At 35.8% G+C, this 17889-nt stretch overlaps 1 protein-coding gene across 3 annotated transcripts in view; it reads right to left on the bottom strand.

The window, feature by feature from the left end:
* The window catches only part of Eaat1 (Excitatory amino acid transporter 1), a 62385-nt gene extending 47818 nt beyond the window's left edge, over positions 1-14567 (bottom strand). For all 3 annotated transcript variants that reach the window (XM_067764938.1, XM_067764936.1, XM_067764931.1), the window contains exon 1: positions 14223-14567. The gene's annotated coding sequence lies outside the window, so the exon portion shown is untranslated. The remainder of the gene's footprint in view (positions 1-14222) is intronic.
* Between the last annotated feature and the right edge of the window lie 3322 nt (positions 14568-17889).

Raw genomic sequence — 17889 nt, forward strand, 5'->3', positions numbered from 1 at the left:
GTAAAATTTTGGACAATGGGCGTGGCACCGCCCACTTTTAAAAGAAGGTAATTTAAAATTTTTGCAAGCTGTAATTTGTCAGTCGTTAAAGATATCATGATGAAATTTGGCAGGGACGTTACTCCTATTACTGTATGTACGCCTAATAAAAATTAGCAAAATCAGAGAAGGACCACGACCACTTCAAAAAAATTTTTTTTTTTAAGTAAAATTTTAACAAAAAATTTAATATCTTTACAGTATATAAGTAAATTATGTCAACATTCAACTCCAGTAATGATATGGTGCAACAAAATAGAAAAATAAAAGAAAATTTCAAATGGGCGTGGCTCCCCCTTTTTCATTTAATTCTTCTAGGATACTTTTAAAGCCATAAGTCGAACAAAAATTAACCAATCCTTTTGAAATTTGGTAAGGGCATAGATTTTATGATGTTAACTGTTCTCTGTGAAAACGGGCGAAATCGGTTGATGCCACGCCCAGTTTATATACACAGTCGTTCGTCTGTCCTTCCGCATGGCCGTTAACACGATAACTTGAGCAAAAATCGACATATCTGTAATGAACTTAGTTCACGTACTTACTTGAACCCACTTTATCTTGGTATGAAAAATTAACGAAATCCGACAATGACCACGCCCACTTTTTCGATATCGAAAAATGAAAAAAAATGCCATAATTCTATACCAAATACAAAAAAAGGGATGAAACATGGTAAAGTAATTGGATTGTTTTATTGACGCGAAATATAACTTTAGAAAAAACTTTATAAAATGGTTGTGACACCTACCATATTAAGTAGAAGAAAATGAAAAAGTTCTGCAGGGCGAAATAAGAAACCCTTAAAATCTTGGCAGGTATTATATATATAACTAATTTGCGGTATCCAACAGATATGTTCTGGGTCACCCTGGTCCACATTTTGATCGATATCTGGAAAACGCCTTCACATATACAACTATCACCACTCCCTTTTAAAACTCTCATTAATACCTTTAATTTGATAGCCATATCGTACAAACACATTCTAGAGTCACCCCTGGTCCACCTTTATGGCGATATTTCGAAACGGCGTCCACCTATAGAACTAAGGCCAACTCCCTTTTAAAATACTCATTAACACCTTTCGTTTGATGCCAATATTGTACAAACAAATTCTAGGGTCACCCCTGGTCCACCTTTATGGCGATATCTCGAAACGGCGTCCACCTATGGAACTAAGGATTACTCCCTTTTAAAATACTCATTAACACCTTTCTTTTGATACCCATATTGTACAAACAAATTCTATGGTCACCCCTGGTCCACCTTTATGGCGATATCTCGAAACGGCGTCCACCTATGGAACTAAGGATTACTCGCTTTTAAAATACTCATTAACACCTTTCATTTGATACCCATATCGTACAAATGCATTCTAGAGTCACCCCTGCAACAACCACCACTCCCTTTTAAAACCCTCATTGATACCTTTAATTTGATACCCATATCGTACAAACACATTCTAGAGTCACCCCTGGTCCACCGTTATGGCGATATTTCGAAACGGCGTCCACCTATAGAACTAAGGCCCACTCCCTTTTAAAATACTCATTAACACCATTCGTTTGATGCCCATATTGTACAAACAAATTCTAGGGTCACCCCTGGTCCACTTTTGTGGCGATATCTCGAAACGGCGTCCACCTATGGAACTAAGGATTACTCCCTTTTAAAATACTCATTAACACCTTTCTTTTGATACCCATATTGTACAAACAAATTCTAAGGTCACCCCTGGTCCACATTTATGGCGATATCTCGAAACTGCGTCCACCTATGGAATTAAGGATTACTCCCTTTTAAAATACTCATTAACACCTTTCATTTGATACCCATATCGTACAAACATTCTAGAGTCAACCCTGATTCACCTTTATGGCGATATCCCTAAATGGCGTCCACCTAGAGAACTATGGCCCACTCCTTCATAAAATACTCTTTAATACCTTTCATTTGATACACATGTCATACAAACACATTCCAGAGTTTCCCTCGGTTCATTTTCCTACATGGTTATTTTCTCTTATGTTGTCACCATAGCTCTCAACTGAGTATGTAATGTTCGGTTATACCCGAACTTAACCTTCCTTACTTGTTATTAATAACATACGTAGACTACTAAGTGTATAATTATGTTAAGATGCAAAAATACGTACATACATACAAACATATACTTACGTGTATATTTTACACATCCACTTCACAGTATTTATTACGTATACGACACGTTGATCGCTGACGCGAAATATTTTACAATGTCTTAGCCATCTTTGTTTGAGTTTGTATAATGTAAGAACATGATTTTTTTGTAGTAAAATAAATAAAAATAGATAATAAAACAGTTATGTGTTTTTGAGTAACTTTTCAGGATATCAAAAATACAAATTTCTGGTGTCCATTTGCAAAATTTTGCAAATGTCGTATTTTTGAAATATTGCCGGCCGGCCATTGTGAACGAATTTTGTAATTAAAATTTAAATAACTTCCCGATAAGCTACAAGCTTGAAACTTGGAATATAGTTCAGAACCCGATGACAATGCAATAATAAGAAAAAAACTCCGATAGGTGGCGCATGGATCGAAATATCGTATTTGTGTCCGATTTGGCTCATATTTTGAACACAAAATACATACATAAATACAAAGCGACCTATGAAAAAATCTCCGCTAGGTGGCGCAAGGATCGAGATATTCAAAAAAATCGCATTCGTGGTGCATATTTGAACACATAATACATACATGAATAGAAAGCGACCTATGATCTCCGATTTGGCTGATATTTGGAATAAATATTACATACAGTCTAGAGGTTTACGCCGATCACTTTATCGGCGGCGGCGGAGTAGGCTCTATTATATACCGGCGGCGGCGGCGTGGTACGCCGGTGTTCTTACTTTAAAAAGCTTGATTTTTCGAATATAGTATTTAGGAAAGAATTTGTTTGTATGTATTTAAGGAAATCATCGCGTTGGCCATTTCGGAAAGATCCGAGGTTTTTGCCTCAAGATCTCGCAGACTGTTCAAAAATTTTCAGAAGTAGCTCCTTGCGGAGGGATTGTCCCTCGTTCACTTACTCCAGAGAGGGGAGGGGGGCATCATTTTTTTTTTTTAATATGTTTTTAAATGTCTTTTTCGGAAAAAATACAAAAAAAATTTTGAAGTTTTTTTTTCAATTAAATAGAAGAAAAATAAAATTCTCGGCCCACCCCGGGATTAGTGCAGAATTGATTGGTTTTTTATGAAAAAAAAGGGCGAAATTCGACAAATCTCGAAAAACTGAAAAATTACAAAGAAAACTTTAAAAATTTTTTTGAATTTTTTCCGACAAGTACATTTAAAAACAAATTTTAAAAAAGAACCCAAACGGTCAATTTTTGAAAAAGTTATAGCATTTTGAAAACAAAAACGGTGTTTTTTTTTTAAATTCATAACTTTTTTTGAGTTGGATGAAAAAATTTTAAAAACTTCTGAAAAACGTCTTTCGTAAGCTAGAAAACGAAGAAAAACTTTCAGCCAATTCTAAGGGGGTCGGGTTCAAAATTGTATATATGTGTGTGAGTAATGTCGTCTGCGCTCTTTGTTGCTGTGTACATGTGTGTGTTTACCTGTCTCATCTGCTTACATTCCTTTTGTTATTGTACAGCATGTATTTACTGGTGGCATTGTGATATATCAAAATTGCTAATATTTGCCAAAATATGTTCAAATATTGCGTTATTTAAACAAATTCTGGGCTAGGGCATTTTTCAACCGCATTCGGAGATGGGGCGAAAGCGCAGCCGAGTTAGGCCGATATTCTACTCAGCAGTTTAAATAAATTTTAAACTTTGTACGCTTAAATAAGCTAAATACTACAATAAACAGTAGCACAGTTGCATGTTTTCTTGTTTCTTCGCAATATAAAACAATAAAAATATCTTATTATATTTGGCAATAATTTGTAAAATCATAATGGACCACACAATCATAATGAATTTTTTCAAAGGAATAGACCATGTTTGTATATTACACATATAGTGCATTTCATACGTATAACGCACCCGTTTAACGACTTAGATATTGTTTTTATTTTCTTTCCCCTCCAAAAACACAATAACACTGCGATTTACAGAGCAGTTCGAGCTATCCGAAAATATAAACCGAAAACGATTTCCAACCCATGACTGTATACAAATTCTTAAAACATGTAAGTTCTAGTTGTATTATATATATGAACTGCACTGTATATATAAAGAAATAATGCACATCTTCTTAATTCACTGTTACTAAGCATTCATACTTTCTCCTCAGCTGCCGGCAAGCAGATAAAAAAAAACCAAAACTAATAATCTTTGTATTCTAACTAAAAATAAAAACAAATAACAGACAAAAAAAGAAGAGAAACTATCATTAAATCAAATCCAAATACAACAATTATATGACTGACAAGTTTACGAAATTAGCATTTATTTTTGGGTTCATATGTTTTGCAAATAATAAGCATATAAGTCTAAGTTAGTGTGGGACCGTAAATTTTATACCCAGGTGTCGATTTTTAATAAAAACACTACAAATTTATCAATTTTTATAATATTGTGACGAATATTAGTATCACTAAGCGATACTACCATCACTAAGCCGATACTAAGCAGTATGTACGTAAACAAATCAATCATCATCCACACACATACATACAAGGCAACGGAGAGATACTCATAAACACATGTAATCATCAGCCGAATTAATACTCACATATACACACGCATATGCCTATGCGAGAAGCTATAAACTACAATGACACACGCATATAGCTGGTAACCAAGTAGAAGATTCTAGAAGGAGACACGTCTACACATTTGGAGAAATATGCGGACAAGGCAACAGAGTGTATAAAAGCAGAGAAAGCTGAGTACTCAGTAATGATTTTGATTCAAGCACGCTATTGGTTGTGAAGTATAAGTGTTATTGTGAAGTACCCTCAAAGTAAGCTAATAAAGACCATTTTGCATTATTGAATATTTTATTTATTCAACAGTTTAGCGATTCGAACGTTAGCAGAAGGTGGAAAAAGCGGAATTCCCCTAAATTCGTTACAATATACACATGTGCGATACATATCAAAATGTATGACTAAGCTGTTCCGGTCTGCTAACAAACCTATCCGGAACCCGGTCTATCCGACCCCTTTTCTATGGCCTTAACAAACTCGCTGCGAGTTCTGCCTGCTCTAGATTATATAAAGAGGCAACAAAGTAGATGTGGCGATGAATAAGGATACGAAGTAGTTGCTGTCGTTCAATAAAGAATCGACGCTTTGGCGCTTTGGCAGCCACGTCAATTTTTACGAATATAAATTTGAGCTGTAAAGGACCAGCGTTAACGGCGAAAACAATTCCAGCTTAGAACTCAAACTCTGGCCAGGAAGTGCTACTTTGGACTGTGTCGGTAAATAAAAATTAAAATCCTCTCTCTCTCATGCTCTACAAAAAACATGCAGTATTACGTTTGCATTTTTTTCTGAATAATTTTGAGACTATTTCGGGATCAACTTTGAACAATATCAGGATCACTTTGGCATTATTTGAGGACTGTTATAGGATCACCCCCATATTATTGTGGGTATAATTTCGGAACAACTTCTGGATTGTTTCGAGTCTATCTTGAAGCCAATTTAAGACCCTTACAGGTTTACTTCGGGACTAATTTGGTACAGATTTGGTACAATAAAAGGATACGTTCGTGATTCAAGACTATTTTAAAAACATTTTACGGAATCCGTTTAACCAGCAATATCCGTATTCGGCATAACACTAGTTTTAACGACAATTGGTTTTGACACTTGCGAAATTTGGTATGTATGCTCTGCACACTGCCTAATATCCCAACAAACTTTTTTTATAATCAGTTGATCAGAGCTCACAGAGTATATTAACTTTGATTGGATAACGGTTGGTTGTACAGGTATAAAGGAATCGAGATAGATATAGACTTCCATATATCAAAATCATCAGTATCGAAAAAAAATTTGATTGAGCCATGTCCGTCCGTCCGTCCGTCCGTCTGTCCGTTAACACGATAACTTGAGTAAATTTTGAGGTATCTTGATGAAATTTGGTATGTAGATTCCTGGACACTCATCTCAGATCGCTATTTAAAATGAACGATATCGGACTATAACCACGCCCACTTTTTCGATATCGAAAACTTCGAAAAACCGAAAAAATGCGATAATTCATTGCCAAAGGCGGATAAACCGATGAAACTTTGTAGATGGGTTGACGTTATGACGCAGAATAGAAAATTAGTAAGATTTTGGACAATAGGAGTGGCACCGCCCACTTTTACAAGAAGGTAATTTAAAAGTTTTGCAAGCTGTAATTTGGCAGTCGTTGAAGATATCATGATGAAATTTGGCAGGAACGTTACTACTATTACTATATATGTGTTAAATAAAAATTAGCAAAATCGGATGAAGAACACGCCCACTTTTTTAAAAAAAATTTTTTAAAAGTCAAATTTTAACAAAAAATTTAATATCTTTACTGTATATAATTAAATTAAGTCAAAATTCAACTCCAGTAATGATATGATGCAACAAAATACAAAAATAAAAGAAAATTTCAAAATGGGCGTGGCTCCGCCCATTTTCATTTAGTTTGTCTAGAATACTTTTAATGCCATAAGTCGAACAAAAATTTACCAATCCTTCTTAAATTTGGTAGCGGCATAGATTCTATGACGGTTACTGTTTTCTGTGAAAATGGGCGAAATCGGTAGAAGCCACGCCCAGGTTTTATACACAGTCCACCGTCTGTCCTTCCGCTCGGCCGTTAACACGATAACTTGAGCAAAAACCGATATATCTTTAGTAAACTTAGTCCACGTACTTATCTGAACTCACTTTATCTTGGTATAAAATATGGCCGAAATCCGACCATAACCACGCCCACTTTATCGAAAATTACGAAAAATGAAAAAGATGCCATAATTCTATACCAAATATGAAAAAAGGCATGAAACATGGTAATTGAATTGGTTTATTGACGCAAAATATAACTTTAGAAAAAACTTTGTCAAATGGGTGTGACACCTACCATATTAAGTAGAAGAAAATGAAAAAGTTCTACAAGGCGAAATCAACAGCCCTTGGAATCTTAGCAGGAATACTGTTAGTGGTATTGCATATATAAATAAATTAGCAGTACCCGACAGATGATTTTCTGGATCACCTGGTCCACATTTTGGTCGATATTGCGAAAACGCCTTCACATATACATCTAAGGACCACTCGCTTTTAAAACCCTCATTAATACCTTTAATTTGATATCCATATCGTACAAACACATTCTGGAGTCACCCCTAGCCCACCCTAATGGCGATATCTCGAAAAGGCGTCCACCTATAGATCTAATGCCCACTCCCTCTTCAAATGCTCAGTAACACCTTTCGTTTGATACCCATATCGTACAAACATTCTAGAGTCACCCCTGGCCCACCCTAATGGCGATATCTCGAAAAGGCGTCCACCTATAGATCTAATGCCCACTCCCTCTTAAAATGCTCAGTAACACCTTTCGTTTGATACCCATATCGTACAAACATTCTAGAGTTACCCCTGGCCCACCCTAATGGCGATATCTCGAAAAGGCGTCCACCTATAGGCCTAATGCCCACTCCCTCTTAAAATGCTCAGTAACACCTTTCGTTTGATACCCATATCGTACAAACATTCTAGAGTCACCTCTGGCCCACCCTAATGGCGATATCTCGAAAAGGCGTCCACCTATAGACCTAATGCCCAATCCCTCTTAAAATGCTCAGTAACACCTTTCGTTTGATACCCATATCGTACAAACATTCTAGAGTCACCCTTGGCCCACCCTAATGGCGATATCTCGAAAAGGCGTCCACCTATAGATCTAATGCCCACTCCCTCTTAAAATGCTCAGTAACACCTTTCGTTTGATACCCATATCGTACAAACATTCTAGAGTCACCATTGGTCCACCTTTATGGCGATATCTCGAAAAGGCGTCCACCTATAGATCTAATGCCCACTCCCTCTTAAAATGCTCAGTAACACCTTTCGTTTGATACCCATATCGTACAAACATTCTAGAGTCACCCCTGGCCCACCCTAATGGCGATATCTCGAAAAGGCGTCCACCTATAGATCTAATGCCCACTCCCTCTTAAAATGCTCAGTAACACCTTTCGTTTGATACCCATATCGTACAAACATTCTAGAGTCACCATTGGTCCACCTTTATGGCGATATCTCGAAAAGGCGTCCACCTATAGAACTAAGGATTACTCCCTTTTAAAATACTCATTACCACCTTTCATTTGATACCCATATCGTACAAACAATTTCTAGAGTCACCCCTGGCCCACCCTAATGGCGATATTTCGAAAAGGCGTACACCTATAGACCTAATGCCCACTCCCTCTTAAAATGCTCAGTAACACCTTTCGTTTGATACCCATATCGTACAAACATTCTAGAGTCACCCCTGGCCCACCCTAATGGCGATATCTCGACAAGGCGTCCACCTATAGACCTAATGCCCACTCCCTCTAAAAATGCTCAGTAACACCCTTCATTTGATTCCCATATCGTACAAACACATTCTAGAGTCACCCCTGGTCCACCTTTATGGCGATATCTCGAAACGGCGTCCACCTATGGAACTAAGGATCACTCCCTTTTAAAATACTCATTAACACCTTTCATTTGATACCCATATCGTACAAACATATTCTAGAGTCACCCCTGGTCCACCTTTATGGCGATTTCTCGAAAAGGCGTTCACCTATAGAACTAAAGCCCATTCCCTTTTAAAATACTCATTACCACCTTTCATTTGATACCCATATCGTACAAACACATTCTAGTCACCCCTGGCCCACCTTAATGGCGATATCTCGAAAAGGCGTCCACTCCCTCTTAAAATGCTCCGTAGCACCTTTCATTTGATACCCATATCGTACAAACAAATTCTAGAGTCAGCCCTGGTCCTCCTTTATAGCGATATCCCTAAATGGCGTCCATCCATAGAACTATGGCCTACTCTCTCTTAAAATACTCTTTAATACCTTCCATTTGATACACATGTCATACAACCACATTCCAGGGTTACCCTAGGTTCATTTTCCTACATGGTGATTTTCCTTATTTTGTCTCCACAGCTCTCAACTGAGTATGTAATGTTCGGTTACACCCGAACTTAGCCTTCTTAACTTGTTTTATTCTCAATTTGAGATGCTTTTGAGAACTTAGCTTGTTCTGAAATTTCAATCATTAGTTCTTACCTCAAATAAATATTGATACCTTTCTCAAACTGTACATTTTTAGTACTGTACTTCTGCTAATTTTCAAATTGAGAAATTTCAATTTCTCTAACCTTTTTCAAATATGACCCCAACGAAACGGAATCGTGGAAAAGAAGACTGTGAAAGTAAGTTAACTAGCCAATGTGAGGAGAGTAAGCAGGGATTCAAGAGGTTGTGTAGCGCAATATATAGCTTCTCCAACCCAATTGTCAACCTCACCTTCGAGCGGCGAATCCCGTTTCACTAACAGACGAGGCTCTGGCGACCCCAAGCTCCTCATGGAACTTGGGGGTGGGGAGGGAGGGATGGCCTGAAGGTTTAATGTGGCCATATAAATCGTTCCCGAGATGGTCGGCCAGCACCTTAATGGGGCTGTTACCGGAGCGTATCGGATCTGTATCCGACAAAGGACCATCACATCGATAACACTCCCCAAAGCCTTCGGGGAGTAACCTAATCGCTACAACAACAACAACAACAGGAGAGTAAGCAAATAAAAAAGTTTCGTTTGAGAAATTATAAACATAACCATAGCATAATTGAGAAATAACACTTTCTGAGAAAATCTTTCTCCAAGCTTTGAGAATTTTCGATTTATTGTTTATCGGGAAGTGTACAGCTTTCAGATACATCGGCCTATATTTGAACCCAAAGTACAGTTAGCACATTTTTAGTTTTTTATGCTACAGTTTAAATAAAATAATTTTAAAAACAATTTTAGGATTATGTATTGAGGACTTAGATTGTAACAAGTTGTCAGGACAGAGTCCTTGTAGTAATGAGTCACTAAATGAACTAAATAGAATGAGAAATAATAAGCAATTAAATAAAGACTAAAAACTTGAAAATAAAATAATTAAAAAAATTTTTTTAAGTTAAAAGGTTTTATTGAAAACAATACTTACATGTAGTAATAATAATACTAAAAGCTAGAAAATAATTAGGTAGGTCCTAGGTACTAGTCATCACACTCCCCATCAATCTAGGGCGTTCGTGAAAAATGTGAGGCGTGGCATAACTTGATTAAGGTTCAGTTGGTCTTATATATGACTACCAATAGAAATTTGACGCGTCCAACGCTTTTGTTTAATTGTCTGATCAACGGCCTAGATTGATGAGGAGTGTGATGACTAGTACCTAGGATCTACCTAATTATTTTCTAGCTTTTAGTATTATTATTACTTCATGTAAGCATTGTTTTCAATAAAACCTTTTAACTTAAAAAAATTTGTTTAATTATTTTATTTTCAAGTTTTTAGTCTTTATTTAATTGCCTATTATTTCATTTAGTCACTCATTATTACAAGGACTCTTTCCTGACAATTTGTTACAATCTAAGTCCTCAATACATAATCCTTACAAAGATTTTACCTGACTCTTCGCCACGTATGCTTGTCCCTCCTCGAACTCCAAAGTATTTTGATGTCATTTCTACAGAACTGTATGTAATATGTGTTCCAAATATGAGCCTAATCGGAGCTCAAATACGATTTTTTTAATATATTGATACCTGCGCCACCTAGCGGCGATTTTTTATAGGTCGCTTTCTATTCTTGTATGTATTATGTTTTCCAAATATTTGCCAAATCGGACCACAAATACGATTTTTTGAAATAATTCGATCCATGCGCCACCTATCGGATTTTTTTCTTATTATTGCATTGTCATCGGGTTATGAACTATATTCCGTGTTTCAAGCTTGTAGCTTATCGGAAAATTACTTAAAAATCAATTACAAAATTCGTGCCAGCCAGCCTTCCAGTCAAGCTAAATAAAACCGTTTAAAACCATTTCAACCGAACTAAACAAATTTTTTTTTACCCGAATCACCTTAATATGCACAAATTTATTTGTTTTCATAAGTATGGGCAAATATCTAAGTTTTTAAAAGTAAAGTTTTATTAATGGAATTTTTTTTTCTGTATAAACTTTGTGTATGTATGTATGTCAACTTATTTAAAACACGCTACAATTAATTGTTGATGTTATTATAGTTTTTCTATTTAGTTTGTTGCTGTTGTTGTGTTTTTATCAATTTTTTTATTTAGAAACACTTAAATATGTAAACAATGTAGCTGTATATTTGTATGCATAACAATTCTATGCCAATGGCACACCCTCCCACGTGCTTTGTTTTTGGTCTGTTGCAATCGGCGTTTTCCGCATGCAAATAAAAAAATGAAAGATATAAGTACATTAGGGTATGTCTAAATTTTTGTTCAGCAAAACTTCACTTATGTCACAAAGTAATCGGTTCCTTGATTAGCAAAAGTTGTTTAGTTGTTTGCATTCGATTAATGACATATTCAACTATTTGAAGATTTTTTCTTTTGTAATTTTTACTGAATTCTGCACCTCGTAAAGACCTTGTGCAGTTTTTGTAAGCCATCTACATCGCAGATATTTTACACTTTGCTTCTTTGGCTTACTCAGGAACTTGAAAAGAACTGCCATACCTACAACGTTTCGGAAAACTTCAGTATGGGAATAATGACAATTGGTCGGATGTATGCCGTATCTAGTAGTCTAAGGCGCACCCTAATGTACAGGTACGAATTTTTTAAATACAACTGTTGATAACTAGTTTCAAACATTGAATTTTTGTAAAAACTTTGATATAAATAATGAATAAAGGAAGTAACAAATTTTGTACTTTAGAAATAAATGTAGTACTTGTTTTGTTTCAGCATTTTTTAAATAAACTGTTTACAGCTGCATAGGGTGTTGCAATAACAGTAAAATTTTATTCACCAAGATGAGCAGGTTTTGACAGTAAGGGCGTTCCAATTAACTATAAAGCACTGGATCACGTTCAAATCTCACTGAAATGACCCGGTTCAGTTTTATGAGAGTTAGGAGCGTACTACCATTGAGCAAATAATAAAATGCAACATATGTGACGTGGCTGACGTTTGTTAAAAGTAGAAAATTTGTAACGTATGACGTATGCGATGAATAATACGTTGGCTGTATGGCATTTACCACAAATCACCTACCCAGATTGCGCATTCACGAGTTAAAAATTGCTTCGTTCTGCGCATCTACGTCATAGTTGACTCTTGAGCGAATAAAAAAAGCGAGAAAAAAACAGAGCTAAAGGAAAAGAGCCAATTCATACGTCATAAAAAATAGCTGATCTAATGTTTCCATGCGCAATGCGCAATCTTCTTGTGTGATTTGTGAGCATTTGCCATTAAAATAAACACAGCCAACTCTGTTGTTATTTCCTTTACTCTGCGCCAAGTAAGTGACGTATTGTATCTGTTTAAGCCATAAGTGCTACCAAATAAAAAGGATTAGCTATCAAAAAAGCGATCACAAAATACAAAATGAATGTGGGTGTTAAATTGTTATCGGCAACTGGATCAGTGTGCATTGGAACTCAGCTAATGATTGATTCAGTATAGAACAAATAAAAATAATAACAAAGCGGATCAGTGTTCATTGAAACTATGGTAATGATTGGTTTAGTCGAAAGCAATTACAATACAATTGAACTAAAATTTTCAAATTTTTTTCGAATATTGCCTAACTTTTCAATAAGCGGCCGCCATGGTGTGGTGGTAGCGTGCCTCTCCTACCTGATTTGACAAACACTCAGAGTGTATTTCTACCATGAAAAGCTTCTAAGTGAAAATGTATCTGCCTTGCAAATGCCGTTCGGTGTCGGCGTAAAACATGTAGGACCGGTCCCGCCTATTTGTAGGAAGCATTACAAAAGGAGCACGACGCAAATTGGAAGAGAAGCTTGGCCTAAAAATCTCTTCGGGGGTTAACGCGCCTTGCTTTTACTTACATATATTTTATTTTCAATAAGCAATTGCTGTGGAAACACTGAAAGCATACAATTAAGCTAACTCCCGCTTATGTTTTAATGATTTTTTTTTTTTTTTTTTTTATTGAATATATATATTTGCAATCTATTCATAGAACAATAAGCAAATTATTTAACAATGGGAGTTTGACTTGTATTATTGATCTCCAGTGAGGTCAATAATAATATAGTGACAAATGTACAACATACATATACATATGATAACATATACATATTTAGATGTAGAGAAAGAATATGATTCGATATAAGTCAATTGAGTCACCCTACAGCGTAACGCTAACGCATTCACTCAAATAAACACTTGATCTTTACACTTTTGTGTTTATTTAATGAAATTCTCTCATTAACTAAATTGCATTGTTTTTTTTTTATGCAATAAAAAAACCAACAGTAAATGAATGTAGAAAAACAACAAAAGCGCGGCATTCATTTTATTGGCTAGGGCTTGCAAATATCCTTGGCTAACTTTTTTTACATTAAAAAGTTAAGGCGAAGCACACATTTCGCTATTTCAACACAAAGCACGACATCAACAATCACCTCATATTATTTACTTACACGCACTGCAATGTGTCAGATGATATCATATCGCTCACTTTTGTGTAGTGCAAGACATCACGTGAGTTTGTATAATATCAAAGCTGTCATAAACATGCATAATATCATATCAAATGCATCATATGGCATCACATCGTCTACTCTCAAACTTAAAAGCACATCACCCACATAAATAAAAACGCATCATATGAAAATATGACATATTAAGTTCTTACTTATAGGCCCTACAGCGCATCATATATCGTCTGGCAATTAATATTTAAAGTGCATCAATCACAACTCATCATGCAATCAAATTATACATGAGTCCATGATATCACATCACACGATTATAGCAGATGGCTCTTTAAGACAAATTGATCACAACATATCATTCATTCATAACACAATTCTTTCTCATATCACATCACAATCAAATCACATCGTACTAAAACGTTATTCGCAATAACGTATCAGTATACTTGAAACAACATACCGATAAATCCTGGCTTCAGACTGAGATTTTCGTTATGAAGCTCAGTTATTTTACATGCAAGCGAATTATATGTATTCAAAAATAACGGTCGTCACGTTTGTGACACGCGTCTATTGAAACTTTTTATCTTTTTAATCACCAAAAATTTTGTGTTTTTAGTTTCATAAATCCATATATTTATACAAATACATATTTAATAATGCAGTTAGCATGTGGGCGTTGTATATTGTCAAAAAGCTCAGACACCACACTAATTTTCTATTAATTATTATATTTATAGCCAAATATTTAGTATATTAATTATACTAGAATCTCAAGCGAAGCGAACAACTTGTTTCTTGCGCGTTTGCAAAGGTACTGAGCATGACAAATTTCAAATTCCACCAATAAAGCCCGCGAAAAAATCGAGCGGCGAGCAGAGATAATCAAGCAAAATCTCTCCCTCTACTTGGTTGTAATGAAATGCAACTATATACTACTAGTTATATGTGTATATACACACATACATGCCTATAAAATGTTATCTATGTAAATTACACAACGACACTCAACCGCGTATCGAACGGAATAGCTCATTAAGTAAGCAGCTTGTTTGCGCTCGTTTCTAGGTATGTACGTGAGTATTGTACCGGTAGTCCTCCAATCATAGCCATGTTTAATGTCTGTGCTATCTATCATATACAGAATCAAGTGCAATGCGTTTCGACTGTATTGAATGAGTTTCATACAGCCCGCCACCCACTCACTTTTGTTTGGCCAAACACTTACTGATGATGCTCTGAGTCAGCTGTCATGCACTCGTGCCATAATCATCGAGAGCATTGAAATTTTGTACTTGATACTGTGATTGCTGGTGAATAGCATCACAATAACAACAAGTTTCAAGAAATAAATTTCTTCTAAATCATTAGCATATCATCGCTGCGAAGCTGTTTGAGTAAGAGACCGTAGAGGCTAATATGTTCTTTGCTGAGAGCACTATTTGATCATTGAACTTGAAGAACACTATTGTGACGAATATTAGCATCACTAAGCGATACTAGCATCACTAAGCCGATACTGAGCAACCACTCGTATGTACGTAAACAAATCAATCATCATTTACACACATGCATACAAGGCAGCGGAGAGATACTCACAAACGCATGTGATCATCAACCGAAGTAGTACTTACATATACACACGCATATGGCTACAAACTAAAAATATACATGTATATGGCTGGTAACCAAGCATGAAGTTCATGAAATTACAAGACCTTAGGAGAAATGGGTGAACGAGGAAACCGAGAGTATAAAAGCAGCGGAAGCTGAGACTTGAGTGAGCAGTTTGATTTAAGCACGCTGTTGGTTGTGAAGTATAAGTGTTATTGTACTCTCAAAGTAGTCTAATAAAGACCATTTTGCATTATTGAATATTGGAGTTATTTATTCAGCAGTTTAGCGATTCGAACGTTAGCAGAAGGTTTGGAATAAGTGAAGTTTCCTTAAATTCGTTACACTATTAATGTGTACTAGAAACTTTACTACTCGAAGTGCAGGCTAGCAGAGGATATACCGATGTTTCTTATTTGTTAACTGAATGTTTCGGGATAATGCACGACAAGGGCGTTTTTGATATAACGCAGATGATTCGTTTTATTTTGTTGATGTCTACTAGTAGATAAACTCAGAAGAAATCATAGAGAACAAAACAGAAATAAGGAAAAGAAAAGTATAAACACTTGGACGACAATGACATATACTGGAAGGGCATAAGCTGGCAAGTGTTTTGAAAAAAAAAATACATTAGCACAGCGTTCAAAACATCGAACAATTTAGGGCGAAAACTAAGAACTAACACTAACTCAGAGGATCAGTATAGCCAAGGCGTATGCAAGCTTACCTGCGAATGCCACTAGTTACATAGGGTAAATAGGTCGACAAGTAGGAACGAGGTTCAGAGAACACATTAGAGATTACAAAAAAAAACACGGAATCCAAGCATCACCCCAGAGTCTAGCTTTGCGAATCACATAGTCAAAAATAAATGCTTCACAGCAAACATCAATAAAACAGTCAAAGTCCTTTACATGCAAGCAAAAGGCCGACGTCTGAACGTACTCGAAAACATGGAAATCTAAAAATAATAAGAAACTAACAAACACTATTGCTGACACAATATTTGAGCCTTTAAAACTTGTTTAAAAAAAACTGTGCTTAACCTTTTACCTAGGCAGACAAACATGTATAAATACAAAACAATAAACCAACCAAATCAACAAACACAAAAAAAAAAGGTCAAACAACAAAAATTACTGACTTCTACCTACCTCAGCTAAACACACAAGTTGATCAGTGAAAACCACCTTCGTTTCTGAATGAACATACATATATGTATAAACAAACATTCAATTTGACAATACCTCCGCATGCACTACGAACTATAAATATAAGACACACGAATACAACAGGTCAGAACAAAAAAAGATACTGATGATGGCGCAGCGCCGAAAATGATTTGTCTCTTAAGCAAATTTGACAAGGGATGTTTCATCGAGCATAAGAAGAGGTGGTTCATTTCGTGCGTGAACCCTGCTCATGTAGAACATCTAATTGATATGTCAAGTGTGTTAGTGTGGATATGTCAGGATTTAGTCTGGGGATATTAAATTATTTTTCTATATTTGAGAGTTGCCGTAATAGCAGCAGTTTATCTCTACGAATTAAATTTTGTACTTCCCTTTCGTATTATTGAAAGACGTATTATGATACCTCTACCGATATTTTTAGACATGTTTTGGCAATCATGCGACACTGACCGACACGGAGTTTGGTTTTGGTGGGAACGTAGTATTATTAGTAATGGAAAAATTCCTTTAGTACCTGAGTAGTTTACACACGCTGCTACTTTACCAAGGACCATATAAATTCAGCTTTCCTTACATTTGTTGCGAAACATTGAGACACCAAATTAGAACCAAATTTACGCCGTAGATGTAGCGACCTATATTTTTTGATTATGTCCCAAACTTTTTTTTTTCTTTTAATATTTTTTTCTTGTTGTTGTTATAATACCAATTGTATTCATTCATCAAATCGATCCGCTTAAGAAATTTTATGGGTTTAAATACTCAGTGACTCACACTATAGCTTTATATGTAAATATGGGTTTATGTATGTATGTATGTGTGTAAGCAAGTGACGGACTGTCCTTCATTCCTTTCTTAAAGAACTACGCTTATTTATATTTTATTTTACATTGACATAGATACATATAACACTTTTAAAGACGGTTCACAATAGGCCACAATATAACTTAATTAGCTTCCGGTATGGCGATTAGTTGACGTATAGTGGTACGGTTATTTTATACCCTTTACGTCACATAATACCACCAAAAGTTTGAAAAGTTGCTGTTCATAAATGAATAAAAATTACCGGCAACTTTCTTTTCTTTAGAGTGGTAGGCGAACTGCTGCCATGTCCAGCATATTCTCCAGACTAAACATTCTTTGGTTAGTTTGTGTTAAATTAAGAGACCATTGCTGAAACAAGAGCCTTGAGAAAAAATAAAATAAAATACGTAGGTCGTAATGTATGTTGTTGTTGGTGTTGGTGGTGTTGTTGTAGCGGTAAGGACACTCCCCAAAGGCCTTGGGGAGTGTTATCGATGGTGATGGTCCTTT

This window comes from Eurosta solidaginis, chromosome 2 (genome assembly GCF_040869045.1).
Source record: "Eurosta solidaginis isolate ZX-2024a chromosome 2, ASM4086904v1, whole genome shotgun sequence".
NCBI lineage: Eukaryota > Metazoa > Arthropoda > Insecta > Diptera > Tephritidae > Eurosta > Eurosta solidaginis.